Raw genomic sequence first — 17950 nt, 5'->3', positions numbered from 1 at the left:
CCAGGAACTAGGATCACTTAAGCCCGGAGTTTGTGAGCAACCTGGACAACAAAATGAGACCCCATCTCTATAATAAAAATTTAAAAACTAGCCGATTGTGGTGGTGCATGCCTACAGTTCCAGCTACTTGGAATGCTGAGGAAAGAGGATCAGGAGTTTGAGGTTGCTGTGAGCTGTGATCACACCACTACACTGCAGTCTGGGTAACAGAATGAGGCCCTATCTCAAAAAAGAAAGAAAAAAGCAAATCAAGATGGGGAACAAAGCAAGTAAAAAGCATAAAATCTGAGATGACCAGTTTTGGTGCAATACTCCATGGGAGCTACAGAAAATCTCAGGTTAGACTCTAATGCAAAGTAATGCTCAAATGCAACAAATCTTTTTTTTTTTTTTTTTTGCCAGAATAAGAAAATTGCTCACACTTGGGAATGAGAGATGTCATTCTATGTGGCCTGCATCTACTAACTAGAGAAAGATGAATGGGAAATGATATGCAGACACTTAATGATATATATTTGCATGGTTCCTCCCCAATCTGGAAAGGGAACTTTGTTATGAACAATCAAACTGCAAAAACAAATTTTCAAAAATTAAGTATAATTAACTATAGCAAATACTGGAAAACAAGAGGCATGATATTATTGAGGGAGAATGGTGGTTATGTCTTTCTTTGTGTCTGTCATAATTATACCAAAGGCCCTACTCAAACCATCTGGTTTGCTGCCCTTTAGGGAGAGGCTATGGTAAGCAATAGGCTACCGTGCCATATGTTATGACTGAGTATTGTTTGAAAATGTGGTTAACTCCTAACATACCGGTCATTCTTAGAAAGTCATACCGTGGGGATGCTGGGAGCTGAACCAACCAGTATCTGTGCATGTTTACGCAATTTAACGGCTCTGTTTGTCAAAACCCAGCAGAACATGCTTTTTTTTAAAAAGAAGAAAAAAAATAAATGTGTTGGTAGAGCAAGGAGGAAAAGATGCGGTGGCTGATTATCTTCTCATTATATGCCCCTCTGATGTCTGTTTATCTACTGCCAGCACGGTATTAATATCTCCAAACCACCACGGAATTAGCACTTCTCAAAATCCACTCCCACAAAGAGGCTGCTTTGCTGGTCACCCTGTCTCCTGAGTCACTGCATAAGCGTGCTGGCAAATGCTGTCATTATCACAGAGTTGTGTTTGGCAGCATGGCGAAGGCAACAGCCTCAAATCAGCAGATGTAGATGTTGATACATGGTGAGGATTTAACTAAGGTTGTCACCAAGAGGCCCTAGCAGGGAACAAGAGAGGCTCTACCCATCAAAGAGCTAGTAAGAAGGCTGGGGAGTGGCATGGGGGACAACTCCACTTTTGATAGTTTGAGATGTCCTGGCTGTTTTAAATGCCAAGAGAACAAAGAAATACTTGTTACTGCATTTTGAATTACTGAGCATTCACATTTTACAGTCAATACATGGGGTTTGGAGGAGAAAGTGGGAATGGCAGAGCAGGCAAGGAAAAATTCACAAAACAAGCTTTGATATAAAAAGAAAGACAACACAAATGTTTAATGATCCACCCCAGTTAATTCTGCTCAAATCAATTCACAGAATTACTGAGTATCTGCCTGGCCAGGAAAAAAACAAGGGCACTTTCTCTACTTTTCCTTGTCCCTGCCCTCTTTATCCTATCAGCAAATGTCTACAAACCAGTTAAGACCTGCCATATGGAGTTCCCGAGGCCTTAGATTCCCAAATCACTCCACACCCTGCCCACTAACTTTCTTCTCTCTTTCCTTTAAAGCTCAGCATCTAAGCCATGTTCTCTTAGCTTCTTATCCCCTAATTATAGATTTCTCCTGGAGGAACAGTTGTGATGCTGGTGCTTAGCGGTAATGAGAGTAAAAATACATGAAATGATAACCACCATCATTATTGGGTATTTACTACGTGCCATGCATATGAGAATCACATGTGTTCTCTTCTTGGTGGTTCCCCATGTGATACATCATCACATTATATGGCAATTATTCATTCATTGTTTATCTTCCTTGGTGAGTGATAAACTTTGTGAGGGCAGGGGCCATGCTTTTCTTGCTCTATATCCCAGTTGTGCAAGCACAGTATTTTGCACAAAGTATAGGGTAGTCTGGTTTGGTGTGTCAGAGCCCCATAGGAAGGTAAGGATGATCACTCACACAAGGTATCAGAGTCCAAGCTGGGTACAAACATCTTCTGGGAAGGTGGCTCCATAGCCAGGCATTAAAGACTGAGTGTCCACTTGGGAGAGGTGACATCAGTGTTACAAGATTGGTTACACTAAGGAATATCAATCCTACCAGTGAAAGTACTAAGGATAAGCCAGGTTTCTCACTGTCAGAGTAGGTATTTACAAATATGGAAAGGAAGAAAACTAGAATGAACCCTGTAGTGGTGGATTGGGATTTTAGGTATTTGTGTGAACTCATGGTATGTTGGTTCAGGTTCTACAAGAAGCACGTGCCAAGAAGGATTAGATGTGCAAGAGATTAATTGGAGAAAACTCATCTCAAGGAAGGTGGGAAGGAAACCCCAGGAGGCCTGGGAAGAGCTATCAGACTGCAGTGCAGGTCAAACCCCTGTGCAGATGGGAGAGATTGAAGGAAGGTTACACAGGGAACATCTGAGCTATGGGCCTGTTCCAAAGAGTTTTGTCAATGCTTGATAAGAAGTCAAAATTGTCCATCAGAGGAACCCTATGTCCCTCAGCAATAGGCCTGCCTTAGTATCTCTGTTGCACTCTGCTATTGGCTGGGAGCAGCTGGTGGGAAGCATAGCCTTGGCTGAAGTAGCAGTGATTGATTTCAAAGCACAGCAGCTGGGCTGTCAGTCTATTATGCTTCCTGCAGTTGGAGATCCAGGAGGCACATTTTCATGACTGCCACACATGGTTTTCAATAGATATAGATAGATTTAGAAATAAACATATAAAAATAAATATAGATGGAAATGTGGGCTCCTTAGATAAATGGCTAATTTCAGATCTGGGGAAGACAGTACAAGATAAGCCTGGAACATGTTGTACTAGAAAACAGGGAAGTGCTCAAAAAAAGACAGAAGACATGTCCAAAGGACACAGAAGTCCTGGCTCCTACTGGCCAAACTGGGAACAATTTGAGTGTCAAAGAACAGTAGTAGTGGGTTATAACTGTTTGAATAAAATGAGATTCCATGAATTCATTCTAATACAAACAAATAAAGGAATAACTTGGGAGTTCAATGAGAGGTGAAAACTATATAGTTCAAAGTGTCTCCTCACAAAATATCTATTAATTACAAAGAGTAAAATAGTACCTTTACAGTGGAGAAGCCTGGTAGACACCACCCAAATCAAAAGATCAAGATTACCATCATCAATAAATGATGAATCAGTACTTAACTTTATGGTCATGAAGAAACATCACACAAACCAAAATAACTGACCTGTACTCTTCAAAAGTGTCAAGGCCATAATGGTCAAAGAAAGACTAAAGAACTATTTCAGACTAAAGTGACATGACCTCTAAATGCAACACCTGATTCTGAACTAGATCGTTTTCTTGAAGTATTCCATTAGAACAGTTGGCAAAATTTGAGTAGGTTTGTGGATTAGATGGTAGGAATGTGTTAATATCCGAGTTCTAATTTTTTTTGAGTATTCAGGAAAATGTCCTGCCTCACAGAAAATGCACAATAAATTATCTGAGGAGAGGTACAATAGATCGGCCAGTTGCTCTTAAATAGCTGAAAGGTATGCTCTTTGTACAGTTATGTGCAACTCTTCTATAGCTTAAGTGGTTTCAAAATTAACACAAACACACATTGTGAAGTAAACTGGAAAGTTTTAGACAATTATTAAATGTCAATATATTGTTACTTCCAATATTGGTAGAAGTGGGAAGGCAGGTAAAAATATGATAAAAAAATTAAGGCCTACTACAATTGAAATTTTACCCCTTAGGATTCCTGTTCTCTTGTATGGGTATGGAACACATTTTCTCCATGTTGGCATAATAATGGACCCTACGGTTTGACTGCTATCTTATAGTGGCTAAGTTTGAGCTTATATTACAACCTGCTTGCTGCAGAAATTAACCAGAGGGGAAGATGTCAACTGCTCGTGTATCTTTTGAGCAAGCCTGCCTGTGAATCCCATGTCACTTGTGTTTGTTTATATCAGGAACCACCTGATCATGCCTAATGGAAACTGTTGACTTTCAATAGAACCCTAAACATCTCTTTTAGTTTGGAGAAGCATTTCAGTCCTAGCACTAATTCTCTTTGTGTTTTCAGCTGATATGGAGAGTGATGGCTTACTGTTAGACTTCCGAGGCTGTTAGGTCCCTTTTTAGATGCCGATTGTGAATTATCCATTCAGGCCAGACGTGTATAATTGGAATAGAATTACTGATATGCTCAAGAAAGCAGGATTTATAAATTTGTCTAAAGCAGCATAATGTCATGGCACACAATTTAATGTTCTATTTTCTTACTGGGCAACTGATCAACTCAGTAGTGTCAGGTTCTGAGCCATCTTTAGCCAGGAGAAAATCTCCTGACCTTTCATTAGCAGCCTAAAGAAATGAATGAGACAGTCAAGTACATGGATCTAGGCTAATTCCACTTTCTCTCCCTCCCTTTCGTTCTCTTTTTAAATTGAAGTCCCAGATAATTGAAAGGAGGAAGACTAAAGCTGGGAAAGCATGCAGAAAGTTATCGTCCTTGATTACATGCTGGGAAAACTTGGCTAGGAAAATAATGTTCCAGTGCTATATTTCCAAAATAATTAGATTTCTCTCCTCTCCTCTCCCCTCCCTTCCCCTCCCTTCTCTTTTCTCCTCTCTCCCCTCTCCCCTCCCCTCCCCTCCCCCCTCCCTCCCTCCCTCCCTCCCTCCCTCCCTTCCTTCCTTCCTTCCTTCCTTCCTTCCTTCCTTCCTTCCTTCCTTCCTTCCCTCCCTCCCTCCCTCCCTCCCTCCTCTCCTATGGGGCTCTGACACCCCAAGCCAGACTACCCCTCTGAGCACATATGCCTTTGATCTGCCTTAATTGCTTTTTCTTTTTTAATATATATAAAAGGGACAGGGTCAAGCCCTGTCACTCAGGCTACAGTGCAGCGGTATGATCATAGTTACTACAGCCTCAAACTCCTGGGCTTAAGGGATCTTACCCCAGCCTCCGAGTAGCTAGGACTACAGGCACATGCCACCATGCTTGGGTCATTTTTGAACTTCTGCTGTAGAGACAGAGTCTTGCTATATTGCCCAGGACGGTTGCGAACTCCTGGGCCCAAATGATCCTCTCACCTTGGCCTCCCAAAGTGCTGAGATTACGGGCATGAGCCACTGCATCCAGCTTCTGCCCCAACTGCTTTAAGTTGAGTTGTTTTGGCTGTTGTGGTGGCTCACGCCTATAATCCTAATACTTTGGGAGGGCGAGGCAGGAGGATCTCTTGAGTCCAGGAGATCAAGGTTGCAGTGAGCCATGGTCACAACACTGCACTTCAGACTGGGTGACAGAGACTGTCTTGAAAAAAAAAAAAAATTGTTTCCATTCGACACCAAACGCCAACCACTGCTAACTTTCCAGAGAGTCAAACCATGAAGAGGCAGAGAGAGCTGGTGAGATCTCTAGAAAGGGGACTTAAGACAATTGCATTTCTGTTGGAAAGAAGCTATCTTAGTCAAATAGGAAATTCCAGAAAGAGTCCCTCCCTGCGCTGTGGGAGACGGTGGGTAGCTGGGTGAGGTAAACAAAGTTAGAGAACTCTCGGCATGTCAAAATGTCACCCTGTGGGGTATCACGTTCTGGGCCTCAACAGTATCACGAGAGTGGGTACAGGGAATAACACTATTATACCCACACACACACCCTCCCCTTCAATCTCCAACTGAAAAGGATGCAGATAACTCAGTGGCTCTGTTTCATAGATTTTTATCTAGCTCTTTGAAAACATTTTTCACTTAAAAACTATCTACATTTTATCAGTCTCTGAGGCGTCCATGGAGATCAGAAAAGCCGAACATTTTCTTTAAGGTAAACACATGTGGACACATATTCAGAATAAAGTAAACCCATAAAGAAGTGAGCCTGCAATATATTTTAGTCACAGGTAAAGGAAATAAATGAAATACAATTAATGGGGTAGTATATCCATAATACAGTAGTCCCTCCTTATCCGCAAGAAATATATGCTTCAAGACCCCTCCAAGTAAATGCCTGAAACTGCATATAGTACTGAACTCTGTATTTTTTTCCTATACATACATATCTATAATAAAGTTTAACCTACAATTTAGCACAGTAAGAGATTACCAACAATAGCTACTAATAAAATAGAACAATTATAACAACATGCAAGCATCCATAGCCAGTCGATCTAATTACTGAGATGGCTACTAAGAGACTAAGATGTGGGTAGTGTACACAATCTTGATACAGTGGAGAAAGCGATGATTCATAGCCTAGGCTGGAAGGTGAGATATCTATCTCATCACTGAATGGGGCTCCTCAGAAAGGCACACAATTTAAAACTTATGAGTTGTTTATTTCTAGAATTTTCCATTTAATATTTTCAGACTGTGGTTGATCATAGGTAACTAAAATTGCAGGACTTCAAGGAGAACTACTACTTCATCGATAGTAGAAGCATATATCTCATGCAGATGCCTGCATGCATGCACACACACATATTTATTACATATTCTTTATGGTAACTTCAAGGCTCTGTGATAAAATTTTATAAACTAAGCACAAAAGGCACCTCATGGCTGTTTACTGTGAGACATCAGGCATGTATCCTAGGCCTCTGTCACACATGACCCTCAAAAACTCCAATGTCTTAATGCTGGAAAACTGCCCCTACTCCCTTTACACATTGACTATACTTTCCCCACAATTACAGGCATTCTCAGAAGAGCTAGGATAGAGGTTTGAAGGTGACAGAGTTCCGATCCTGATTCCTAACATACCACGTGGCTGATCTCACTTATCGTCAGCTATGCAGGGGATGTTTTACCGTGGGGCTGATCTAGAAGGGAAGCTACAGGGTGCTGATATCTTTCTTTGCAACTAGGTTAGAAACGAGAAAGGAAGGTCACCACAGGATTCATTAACAGGGTAGAAAGCTCAGAAGACTGAAAAACTATTTTCTTCGGATTATTAGTTTCTTTGCTCATATATATGGAGGACGTGGGCTACCTACCCCAAAAGACAGTTAGCAAGTAGGAAAAATGCTCAATGGTGAACAGGCCCAAAGCAAGGCTCTCTTTAGATCTTCCCTACAAGTTCACACTAAGATGTCTAACATCCATGTTCTTTCAACCAGGAACCTGATCATTTCAGACTTGAGACAGATTTGGCTTTTGTAAGCTGACAAAAGAAATCTCTAAAGGGTAAGGGCAAAAATTATAGTTGAGAGAGATCTAGAGACAATGAGCAATGTGCAAATATCTTTTATTAAGTTACTATTTTCCAACCAGGTCTCCAAGGAAAAAGTCATAGAAAGTAACAGGGAACTTCCAAAAGCTAGTGTGATGGCATCTTCAAGGAGTCACACCACACCCTTCCCACCCAGTGTTTTTTATTCTCCAGTCTCCACTGGTTCAATTCCTGTGAATCTGGATCATAGATATTTTTGTCCCCATTTTTGTTCTTCATATATATCTAGGAGGCACTTCTCACATAACCAAGCTGCATCCGTAGACAGGAGATTCTGTTTTGGAAGCCTTGATAATTGGAAACATTTGAGGTGGCACACATGCTTTATAGATTTACTAAATCTCTCTCCCACCTTCTTCACTATTTTTCACTTCCCCCTTAAACTTATGTAGTTCTAAAAATGACTGAAATTGATTTTTTAAATCCGTTTACACTGATTAACAATTTAAAGCCCATTCTCTGTTTAACAAGTCCTGCCACCAAGAAAACCACCAGAGAATCAAAACAGTGGCTAGAGACTTTCCCAGAATTCATAATATAGTCTGAAAACAGAGGAAAATACAAATCCTTTGACATCCCTAGCCAGGCTTTGGTAAGTAGTGTGGAGTGACGGGAAAACCAAGGGTTGTCAAGGGCTGCAGCGTCTTGGGGCAGGGCATCCTTACTCCAGTCTGTGAGAGCCAGTTGTCTATACCATTTGCCATATAACCAGCACAGCTGTGGTTATATGGCAACATAAAGGCATGACCCCAAAAAATCAGACTCATGGATGAGCAGGTATGGAACTTACAGCAAATAAAGCAAAAAGAATACTCTCCTAAACAAATCTCTCTAATAAGTTTCAGTTCATATTTAAGGATCATTCAGAGTATGTACAGGTCTGTGATTGTAAATACAACTGAGAGTTGAGAGCATTTTCTAGATACTGGAGATACAAAAATTAAGAACTCATGGGAACAATGACTCTGCATTAATGAATCCTAATCATTCTTCCTTATGAGAGGAGGAAGTGGAAAGCAAAAAATGAAGATTGATATGTGGACTTAGTCCTATTTTAAGAACTCAAAAGGATGCATGGTTAGAATGAAACCAAAGGACACCCATAAACAATACTGGTAGAGATGCTTCATGAAAGAAACAAGGGAGGTAGGGAAGGGGAAAGAGAAGGAGAGAAAGAGGAGAAAAAAGTCATTCCATAAAATGAAGATATGACTGTTTTGTAGACAAATACACCCTTGAATCCCTACAGCACATACCCATTGAAAGTTCATTATTCATAAGCAGCTTACATTTGAGCCCTGACAAACAGCTCTCCAGCTTCAGAGGCCACATCTCACTGAGTACCAATAGCTCCCTTCAGTTTGGGAAGAAAAGAAATAAAACCAAAGATATCTGGGGTTTTAAAAGTGGGTAATTGGCTGGTGAGCAGTAGCTCATGCCTGTAATCCTAGCACTTTGGGAAGCCGAGGTGGGCGGATCGCTTGAGCTCAGGAGTTCGAGACCAGCCTGAGCAATATGGCAAAACCTCATCTGTTATAAATAAATAAATAAGAAGGGTGATAAAGAAATGTCACTTCATAATCCCCCAGCCAGAAGAGCTACTGGTCTGCTCCAAGGTATCTCTGAGAAATAGCATGCCCATTACCTAATTTCCACTCATTCCCTTCCTACCTAGGTGAGCACCTACCTGAGATCTCTGGAAAGAACAACGAATGGGCAGAGGAAGATAAGATAGAAATATACATGGAAGCAGTAGAATTCAACAACCCACTTTATAAAGCTGGCGAGTAGAGAATGCAGTGTTAAAAATATGGGTCAAAGCAATTTAGAAAAAGAGAAGGAAGAAGGCATAACATCAAACAGTTATATCAAATAGTTATGCTTAGTAAATAGACAATTTTATTCTGCCCCCAGGATTTCTGCAGTACTGTAATCTTATTGCCACCTCTTATTTGATAGTTTCATTTATTCAGCAATATCATGGTTATGGCTTTATATGGCTTTACTTGGCTTTATAAGACAAGTAAAACTGGTATTTGACTCCGCTATGCCAGCTTCTCTCTGAATACCACTGCACTTCCATGTCAGCAAAATATCTAGGGAAGTCAGGACATGATGAATGTTGGCTGAAGTATGTAGGGCATATTAAATATAAGTGGAAATAAAACAATGTCCATCTTCAAATATCTAATGTTTTCCCTGATCTTCAATCATCACAGTAAGAGAAGAAAAACAAGAAAAAAAAAAAAACCAAACCTGTTTAATAGAAAGAAACTGCATAGACTTGTCTGAATCTCTTTAAATGACAGAATATGGGGTAATGTCCCCAAAGTGACACTCCTGCTATACAACAAACATACTTCTTTCCCAGAAGGAAACAAATAGATCCTTCAAAAACAATAAGATTAGACCAATCAAATACTGGATTAAGCTTGAAGAAAGTAAACCACATGCACTTCCAATCCAACTAAACTGGTCCACTCACTGCTAAATATGCCATGCATTCACATTTTCAACTATCTGCAGGACATGTGAATTTGTATGATTCATCACTGTGTAAAACTCAGCATTTCAAAAATAAAACTCACTTCCCTAGATAAAAGCGTTTTTGAATCTTACCAAATCAGCTCCTCCTCCCAACAGCCCTATCTGGAGGACCATCACACTCTCAGCACCTAGGCCTGACATCTCTCTCATTCCTGTATAAAATTTCTGAACTCAAACATACAGTGTTTCTCCCATGAACATTTTCTTTTTTATTCTCTCTCTCTACCCCAGTTGAGACTCCTACTGCCTCTCACATGGACTACGACAGCCTCCCCTACCTGGTCTCCTGGCGATGCTGACCAATTCCAAATACTGTCAGCTCAATCTTCTTAAAGGATTAGGTTGGCAAGTAATCCTCATCCTTAAACACACCACAACCACCACAGAACACTTTTTTAGAAATTTTCTAATACGAAGACAATCATTAACATCATATCTGAATGATGACAATGAAGGGGGAAGGAGCAAAGGACAAAGAGAAGAAGGCAAGATGGAGGGCTGGGAGACAGAGAGGGGCAAAGGGGAGCAGGAAAAGGAAATGGATAGGGGAGGGGAGGAAGACTAAAGTTTACCAAGCACTAGTCTAAATGCTGTACATTTATTAACTCATTTGATCTTCACAAAATTCTGATGAGATAGGGACTATTATTATTCCCTATTTTACAAATGAGAAAACCTGAAGCACAGAAAGGTTACAAAGCTTGTAAGTGAAAAAGAACCAAGAAGGAGGCACACACAGGCTGGAGGTAGAAACATGGTGTTTCCGTGATAAAAAGGACATTGCCAATGACCTTGTCCAACCTATAATCTGAAAACATCTGATGACAAACTCTCATCCATTTTCACTCAAAATAATATTTCAGACTTAATGAATATCTACAGGATGTCCACCATGGAACAGGCATTTAAACACACATTAACCTAATCATTCTAGTAATACAGAATACAGAGGCAGTATATATTGCTTCCAAAGAAGACAGAAACATTGCAGTCTTGCCACACATGTAATCATTTTGTAAATGGCAGAGTCATGATTAGAAGCCAGGTTTTCTGATTTCAAATCCAGTTTTCTTTTGACTCGACAGTGCCACAATCACAGGGCAACAGATTATGAAAGGTATTCTACAATCTACCCTCACATACCTCTGACCCTATTCCGTTCAATCCCTTCCAACTTTCTGCTTTAGCCTGAACAGGCTATCCTTAGCCACCAACCAAACCTGGCATTCTCCCCATGTCAGTGCCTGTAGCTGCACCACTCATCTGGCACTCAGCTTTTACTGCTGTATATTATCTTTTTTGGGTACATATTTTGTCTTCCCAACTAGATCATATTCCCTACAGATCCAAGAAGAGCAAAACACTTAGTAGGCACTCAATAAATATTTATTGGCTAGCTGATTGATTTTACTCACTGAGTTCCTAGGAGGTTCTGTGGGCTGCTGGATGAAAACAAAGTAATAACTGACTGAGTCATAGAATTTTTGAGCAAAAAGACTCCATAGAGATAAACTAATCCAAATGCCTCATACCCAGATGAAGACAGACCCAGAGAGAAACCAAGGAAATTTTTAAATGAGTTGTTGTCTAAAAGAAAAACAGAGTGACACCAGTACAATGGGCATCTAAGAGCCTTGATTCTTAGCCTGTTTCCCTTTATTATACTGCTGTGCTTTTATAATTCTATAAAATAGAAATAAGTATACTGTGCACATGAATTACCTAGGTTGCCCTTCATACATTAAAAATTTATTAGCATATTAAAAATAATCTATCCACATACTGTAAATTTGAACACTCTAGTACTAATATGTTAGCTAAATTATATATTAAACATTTAATTACAATAATTTGCAGGCCTTCTGGGGATTCAGAGGATTTTTTTGAGGGGTATGGGAGAAATGATTCGAAAATGTCTGATGACCTGCTCTTTTCTCTCAAGATATATTCCAACTTAATGTAGAAATGTTTATTGTAGATCTAGGTATGTTTCCTTCATTCCTTTTTTTTTTTTTCTGCTCCTCTATCCTTTGAGAAACAAAATTTCACAAGAAAGATCAGTATGGGGAGTGTGAATAGAGGTATCAAAAAACATCCTCAGCTTCTCTCAGTCAGTGACAGCGGGAGTAGGAATTAAGAGTTTGTGTAGTCACTCAGGGGACTTTTCTCTACTCCACCACTGTCCTAGACTCCAGACTCAAGTCAGTAACCTCAAAGGGTCCTGATACAAAAAATGATTATAGTCATTTCAGACTTTTGTGTATAATATGGTCTTTCAATATGTGTTTGAAAGCCAACTTTCACATGTTAAACAATGGATGTAACAGTCAACTGTCATCTCTCTTTTAACATATCACACTGTTGTACTCTTAATTGGATGCAATGCTAAGCTGTACACCACAGAAGATGAAAATCATCAGATGACTACCCTGTCCCTGTCTCTGTCCCTGGCACATGGGGCAGAGAGACACGTGACAGAGGCTCTGCCTATTAAATGTTTCTGCATGGAGACTAATACAACAAAGAGGGAACAGTCAGAATTCATTTTCAGTGGTGTCCTGCCCCTGTGACACCATAAGGGAGGGTGCCCTTGCCAGACTGCTCCTAACTAAAGACAACAATTCTGCAACCGGCTTCTTGGCCCTTTGCAGCAGCCCTGTTCCCATCTCTTTTCCAAGCCTGATGCTCCAGTGAGTTATACCAGCTCTTCATAATGTCCCATATATCTTCCTTTTGTTTAGAATAGTCAGAGTTGTTGCTGTTTCTTGCGACCAGAAGGATCTTAGCAGTACATTATGAGGTTTGATTTCAAGAGTTAAATAATAAAAAGTACAGCGGGGTGTGGTGGCATGTGCCTGTAGTCCCAGCTACTTGGGAAGCTGAGGTGGGAAGAACCGTTGAGTCTAGGGGTTCAAGGAAGCAATGTGTTATAATCATGCCTAAGAATGGCCACTGCACTCCGGTCTGGGCAACATAGCCTGTCTCTAAAACAAAACAAAACAAAAATAAATGGTCCCTAAGCATGAGTTGCACAGGTCATGCCTTCTTCTAAACTAGTAAACACGGGAGCCCAGGCCCAGGGTGAGAGGTAGGTGACACAGGCTTCAGGAAGTCTTGAATGCCCAGGTAAGGACATACAACAGGATTTTCTTTTCCCGGGCTTGCGTGTATTACCCAATTCCCATTCCAGCTGCAGTGTCTAAGGCAGATGGTTGGGCAAATCCCACTCTAAATACAGAGTCCAGGAAAGGTGGCTGGGTAGTGCTTAATCTTTAATCTTCTGCTTAGGTACTTAGGATAGAATAAGAGGGAAGGATTCTGTCTTGCTCTGTCACCTCACCACTAGCTGAGTAGGAACTTAATGACATGTTTTCTACTTGAACATATAAATTTCTGTGAGGTTCCCTAACCCACCTGAAACCCAACAGTTAAAAAGGAGAAAGGCAAGAGAATACTGGTGATGAAGTGAAGGTGGCTTCGAGGATACTGCCACTGCGTAAAGAATAAACGCAAGTTTAGAAATATCCGTGAACGGCTTATTAAACGGTGGAATATATAAGAGATGAGTATCTTAAAATAAAGAACATATCAAGCTCTGGTTCTCACAAAGATACTACTATATTCCAGCAAAGAGATCAACTTAGGTGCTCTTAAGAATTAATGAACAAGGTAAATGTGAGGTAGGTCTGTTGTTGGTCAAAGATATATTCTCCTAGTTATTTTCATTACATTTCTAACCAAATATGATGCCCCAACTACATTCATGTTCCTAATAGAAAAAAAAAATCGATCACAGACAGTAAACTTCTTACCAGTTAAAATAATTTCACATCTGCAGGTACCAAAAACATATTCAGCTTTTAGCTTAGCTTATTAGGTTTGTTTTCTAAAGCTTACAAAAGAGGAAATCAACATTCTAAAAAAGACAGTTCACCGCATGGCAGAGTTGTGTGTGTGTATGTGTTTTAAAGAAGGTCTAATTAATGTAAGATATTGTGTCATATCAACATTTTAATAGGAAAAAAAATCCTCACCTAAATTATAAAAAATAGGTGAAGAGGGAGAAGAGCACAGCAAAACAAATGTATATGGCCAAACAGAAATGTTGGGAATAAACACTGATCAATTAATTCTCTATCACCCATACCAACAAAGGAAAGAAGTTACACATAGCATTGGTATTTATTCTTCAATACCGAAAGTCATGTAATCTTATGCACTTCCTTCAGCCCTCTCAGGCCAGAGAGCAATTCTGAGCCTGTTTCACAAAAGCCTACATGGCACAGAGCAGGAATATAGAGCAGAGGATCTGGGCTCTAACTTAAGCTCTCTCTATAGCTGTTTCACCTCACGTAAATGTGCTAAGCCTGTGCCAGTTTCCATACCTTATTATAAAATGAGATGCTAGATCTAAATGCTCTACAAAATAGCTTCTAGCTCAGACATATTATAATGAATTTTCTTTTTGAGACAGGGTCTCGCTTCGTTGCCCAGGCTGGAGTATGTGGCACAATCCTAGCTCACCACAGCCTTGAACTTCCGGGCTCAAGCAATCCTCCTGCCTCAGCCTCCTGATGAATTAGACTACAGGCGTGCACCACCACGCCTGGCTAATCTTTTTATTTTTTTGTAGAGATGGGGTGTCACTATGCTGCCCAGGTTGGTCTCAAACTCTTGACCTCAAGCAATCTTCCTGCCTCGGTCTTTCAAAGTGTTGGGATTACAGGTTTGAGTCCCTCTTCCCAGCCTATAATTTAATTTTTAACATGAACTAGGATCTACTTATTAATAGTCATGAAGTGCATGTTCAATATAGATTCAAACTTCTATCCATATCTTTATAATGACACTTGATGATAATATTTGAGGCCAACAAGATTGTATATCATTTCAATGAGCATTAAGCATACCTTACACATTTCTAGTTGTGGAGCACTATGGCAGCAGGAGGAATTTCATTATTTTCTGTGATAAGATACAGTTTTCTGCATCTTATCATTGAAAATAATGAAAAACCAAACACTCATCTTCACATTTACACACAGTCATGCACTGCATAATGATGTTTTGGTCAATGATGGAGCACATATATGCATATGGATCCCATAAGATTATAATGGAGCTAAAAAATCTGCTATGGCCTAGAGACTGCATAGTCATAGCCTGCAGCACAATGCATTACTCACACGTTTGCGGTGATGCTGGTAAAAACAAACCTACTGCACTATGAATCCTATAAAAGCATAGCCCATACAATTATGTACAGGCAGTAATGGTAATGGATAACAATAATAAATGACTATGTTAATGGTGCATGTATTTACTACCATATTTATTACTGTTATTTTAGAGTGCACACTTTCAACTTAAAGAAATTAACTGTAAAACAGCCTCAGGTAGGTCCTTCAGGGGTTATCCAGAAGAAGGTATTGTCATCATAGGAGATGACAGCCCCATCTACATTATTGCCCCTGAAAACCTTCCAAGGGGACAAGATGTAGAGGTAGAAGACGGTGATATGGATTATCCTGACTGTGTAGGTCTAGTCTAATGTGTACGTTTGTGTCTTCGTTTTCAACAAAGGAGTTTTAAAAAGTAAAATAAAAAAATTTTAAAAATAGAAAAAAGTTTACAGAATAATGATATAAAAATATTTTTGTAGCTGTCTGATGTTTGTGTTTTAAGCTAAGTGTTACTACAAAGGAGTCAACCTTTTTTTTTTTAAATTAAGCATTATAAAATAAAAGTTTTAGTAATCTAAGGTTTATTATTGAAAATGAAAACTTTTTGAAATCAATTTAATGTAGCCTAAGTGTATAGTTTATGAAGTCTACAGTAGTGTGTACACTCCATGATGTTCAAACAATGACAATTGCCTAAGGACACATTTCTCAGAAGGTGTCCCAATTGTTAAGTAATGCATGGCTGTAGCTTGTTAAGTAGTATACTGGCCTATCAACCTTACACGAGAAAAAGATAAGTAGCAGCAACATGTCAATATAACCATTATGAGCTGTTTCTTGAGTGGTATGAGCTTGACAATATACTAAGGATCATAGGAGATTATTGCACAGTAAGTATTAAAAAGGCAGATAGACTTGGTGACTACTACAGTCCTCTCACCAAAAAATTATTACTGAAAGAATCTTGATTGTAATTCCTTCTTCATTTTATAGGTGGCTAAACTGAGATCCAGGGATAGTAAGTAGTATTTAGTGATGGGCAGGGGCTAGAACTCAGGTCTCAAGTCATAAAACAGGCATCCTTCCACCATGACAGCCTGTCTCCTACATTCAATACACAGATTAGAAGTCAACCAGAACAAACTACGTAAGGAGTGACTTACACGGATCTCAAGGGCATTACGCTAAATTTAAAAAGCCCATCTCACAGAATCACATATTATGATTCCATTTATGTAATGTTCATGAAATGACAAAACTATAGAGATGGAAAACAGTTGTCAGAGGGATGATGGGAAGGAAAAGGGGTAGAAGGGGTGGCACTAGGGAGACCTTTGTGATGACTGATTAATTTTCTACCTTCATTGGGATGGATGTGAATCGACAGTTGATAAAATGGCATAGAACTATACAAAGACGCTGTATCAATGTCAACTTCCTAGTTTTGATATTGTACTATAATTATATGAGATCTAACCACTGGTGGAAACTGGGTGAAAGGTACATGGGATGCACCTCTCTCTACTACCCTTGCCACTTCTGTGAATCTATAATTACTTCCAAAAAAAAGTCAATGGGATTTTAACTTACTAAAAGGAGGGAAGAAAAGCACTAATGACTCTAAACTCTATTCTCACCTAGAATAATCAGAATAGTTCTCAACCAGAATAAATCTCTGAAGGTCAACGTAGACAAAACTTGTCACCATCCCTCTACTCCAAACTCTGTAATGGCTCCTGTCTCACTCAAAGCAAAGGCCAAGTACAGCCTATAAGTCTGCTGTCCCCGTTCCCTTCTTCACTAACCCCATTTCCCACCACCCCTACCTTTGCTCCCTCTGCTCCAACCCTAAAGCCTTCTTTGCTATCCAGGACACTTGACCATAAGACCTTTGTCTCTAGCATTGCCTTTGCCTTCTGCTGTTTGCTTTTTTCCATCCTTCAGGTCCTTGCTCCTGACGCCTTGCCACTGAGGCCTCCCTGACTCTTCCCTGGCTTCCCTACTAAAAAATTTCCCCCTCCTAGCCCTGGAATATCTCCCTCGACTCTTTCATAGCTTTATTTTTCTCTATAGCACTTTTCATCACCTATATATCTTCACTGTTTCTTTATCTGATTGCCCCCACTGGAATGTAAGCGCCGCACAAAATAGATCTATTATATTCACTGATTTATCCCCAGTGCAAAGAGCTGGAGCCTGGCAACGTCATGTACTCAACTCAGTAAATAATCTGTTGACTAGTGATGGAGGAAAAAAAAAAAAAAAAACCCCACAAACTAAAGTTAAAAAATAAAACAACCATATAATGTTCGTGTGGCCTAAGAAAACAGGTGCAATTTGGAGATTACACGTGAATGAGGTTGAGTTTCACTTACATTTGGAAACATGAGATTTTAAATTCCAAGTCTGGCTTTAGTAAGATGAAACCTGAGAAAGACATTCACCTTTTAAGTCATATTTTCTGTTCTATCATACCAAGCAGACTAACTTGACCTGAAGGACCTCTAGGGTGGTAGACAAAGCTAAAGATCTAAATGATGCCACACAAGGCATCATCTGTGTTTCAGACCTTATCCAAGCCTAGAAATAAAGACATACCCCATGGGGAGCCATGGAAAGGACACGAGCATTCAACTCAAATACCCTCTATGAGGCAGAAAAGATATTACATACTGGGAATAAAATAGATATTTGTCACCTAGTGCTGTATGTGCTATGAGTCTTTTTTGTTGTTGCTGGCAGGGTCTGGTTCTGTTACCCAGGCTGGAGTGCAGTGGTG

At 39.8% G+C, this 17950-nt stretch overlaps 1 protein-coding gene across 1 annotated transcript in view; it reads right to left on the bottom strand.

The window, feature by feature from the left end:
- SND1 (staphylococcal nuclease and tudor domain containing 1) overlaps positions 1-17950 on the bottom strand; it is a 438355-nt gene that overhangs the window by 204132 nt on the left and 216273 nt on the right. The window lies entirely within an intron of this gene.

The sequence above is a fragment of the Piliocolobus tephrosceles genome, chromosome 8, assembly GCF_002776525.5.
Source record: "Piliocolobus tephrosceles isolate RC106 chromosome 8, ASM277652v3, whole genome shotgun sequence".
NCBI classification, from domain to species: Eukaryota; Metazoa; Chordata; class Mammalia; order Primates; family Cercopithecidae; genus Piliocolobus; species Piliocolobus tephrosceles.
This window is presented reverse-complemented; position numbering and strand designations above follow the sequence as displayed.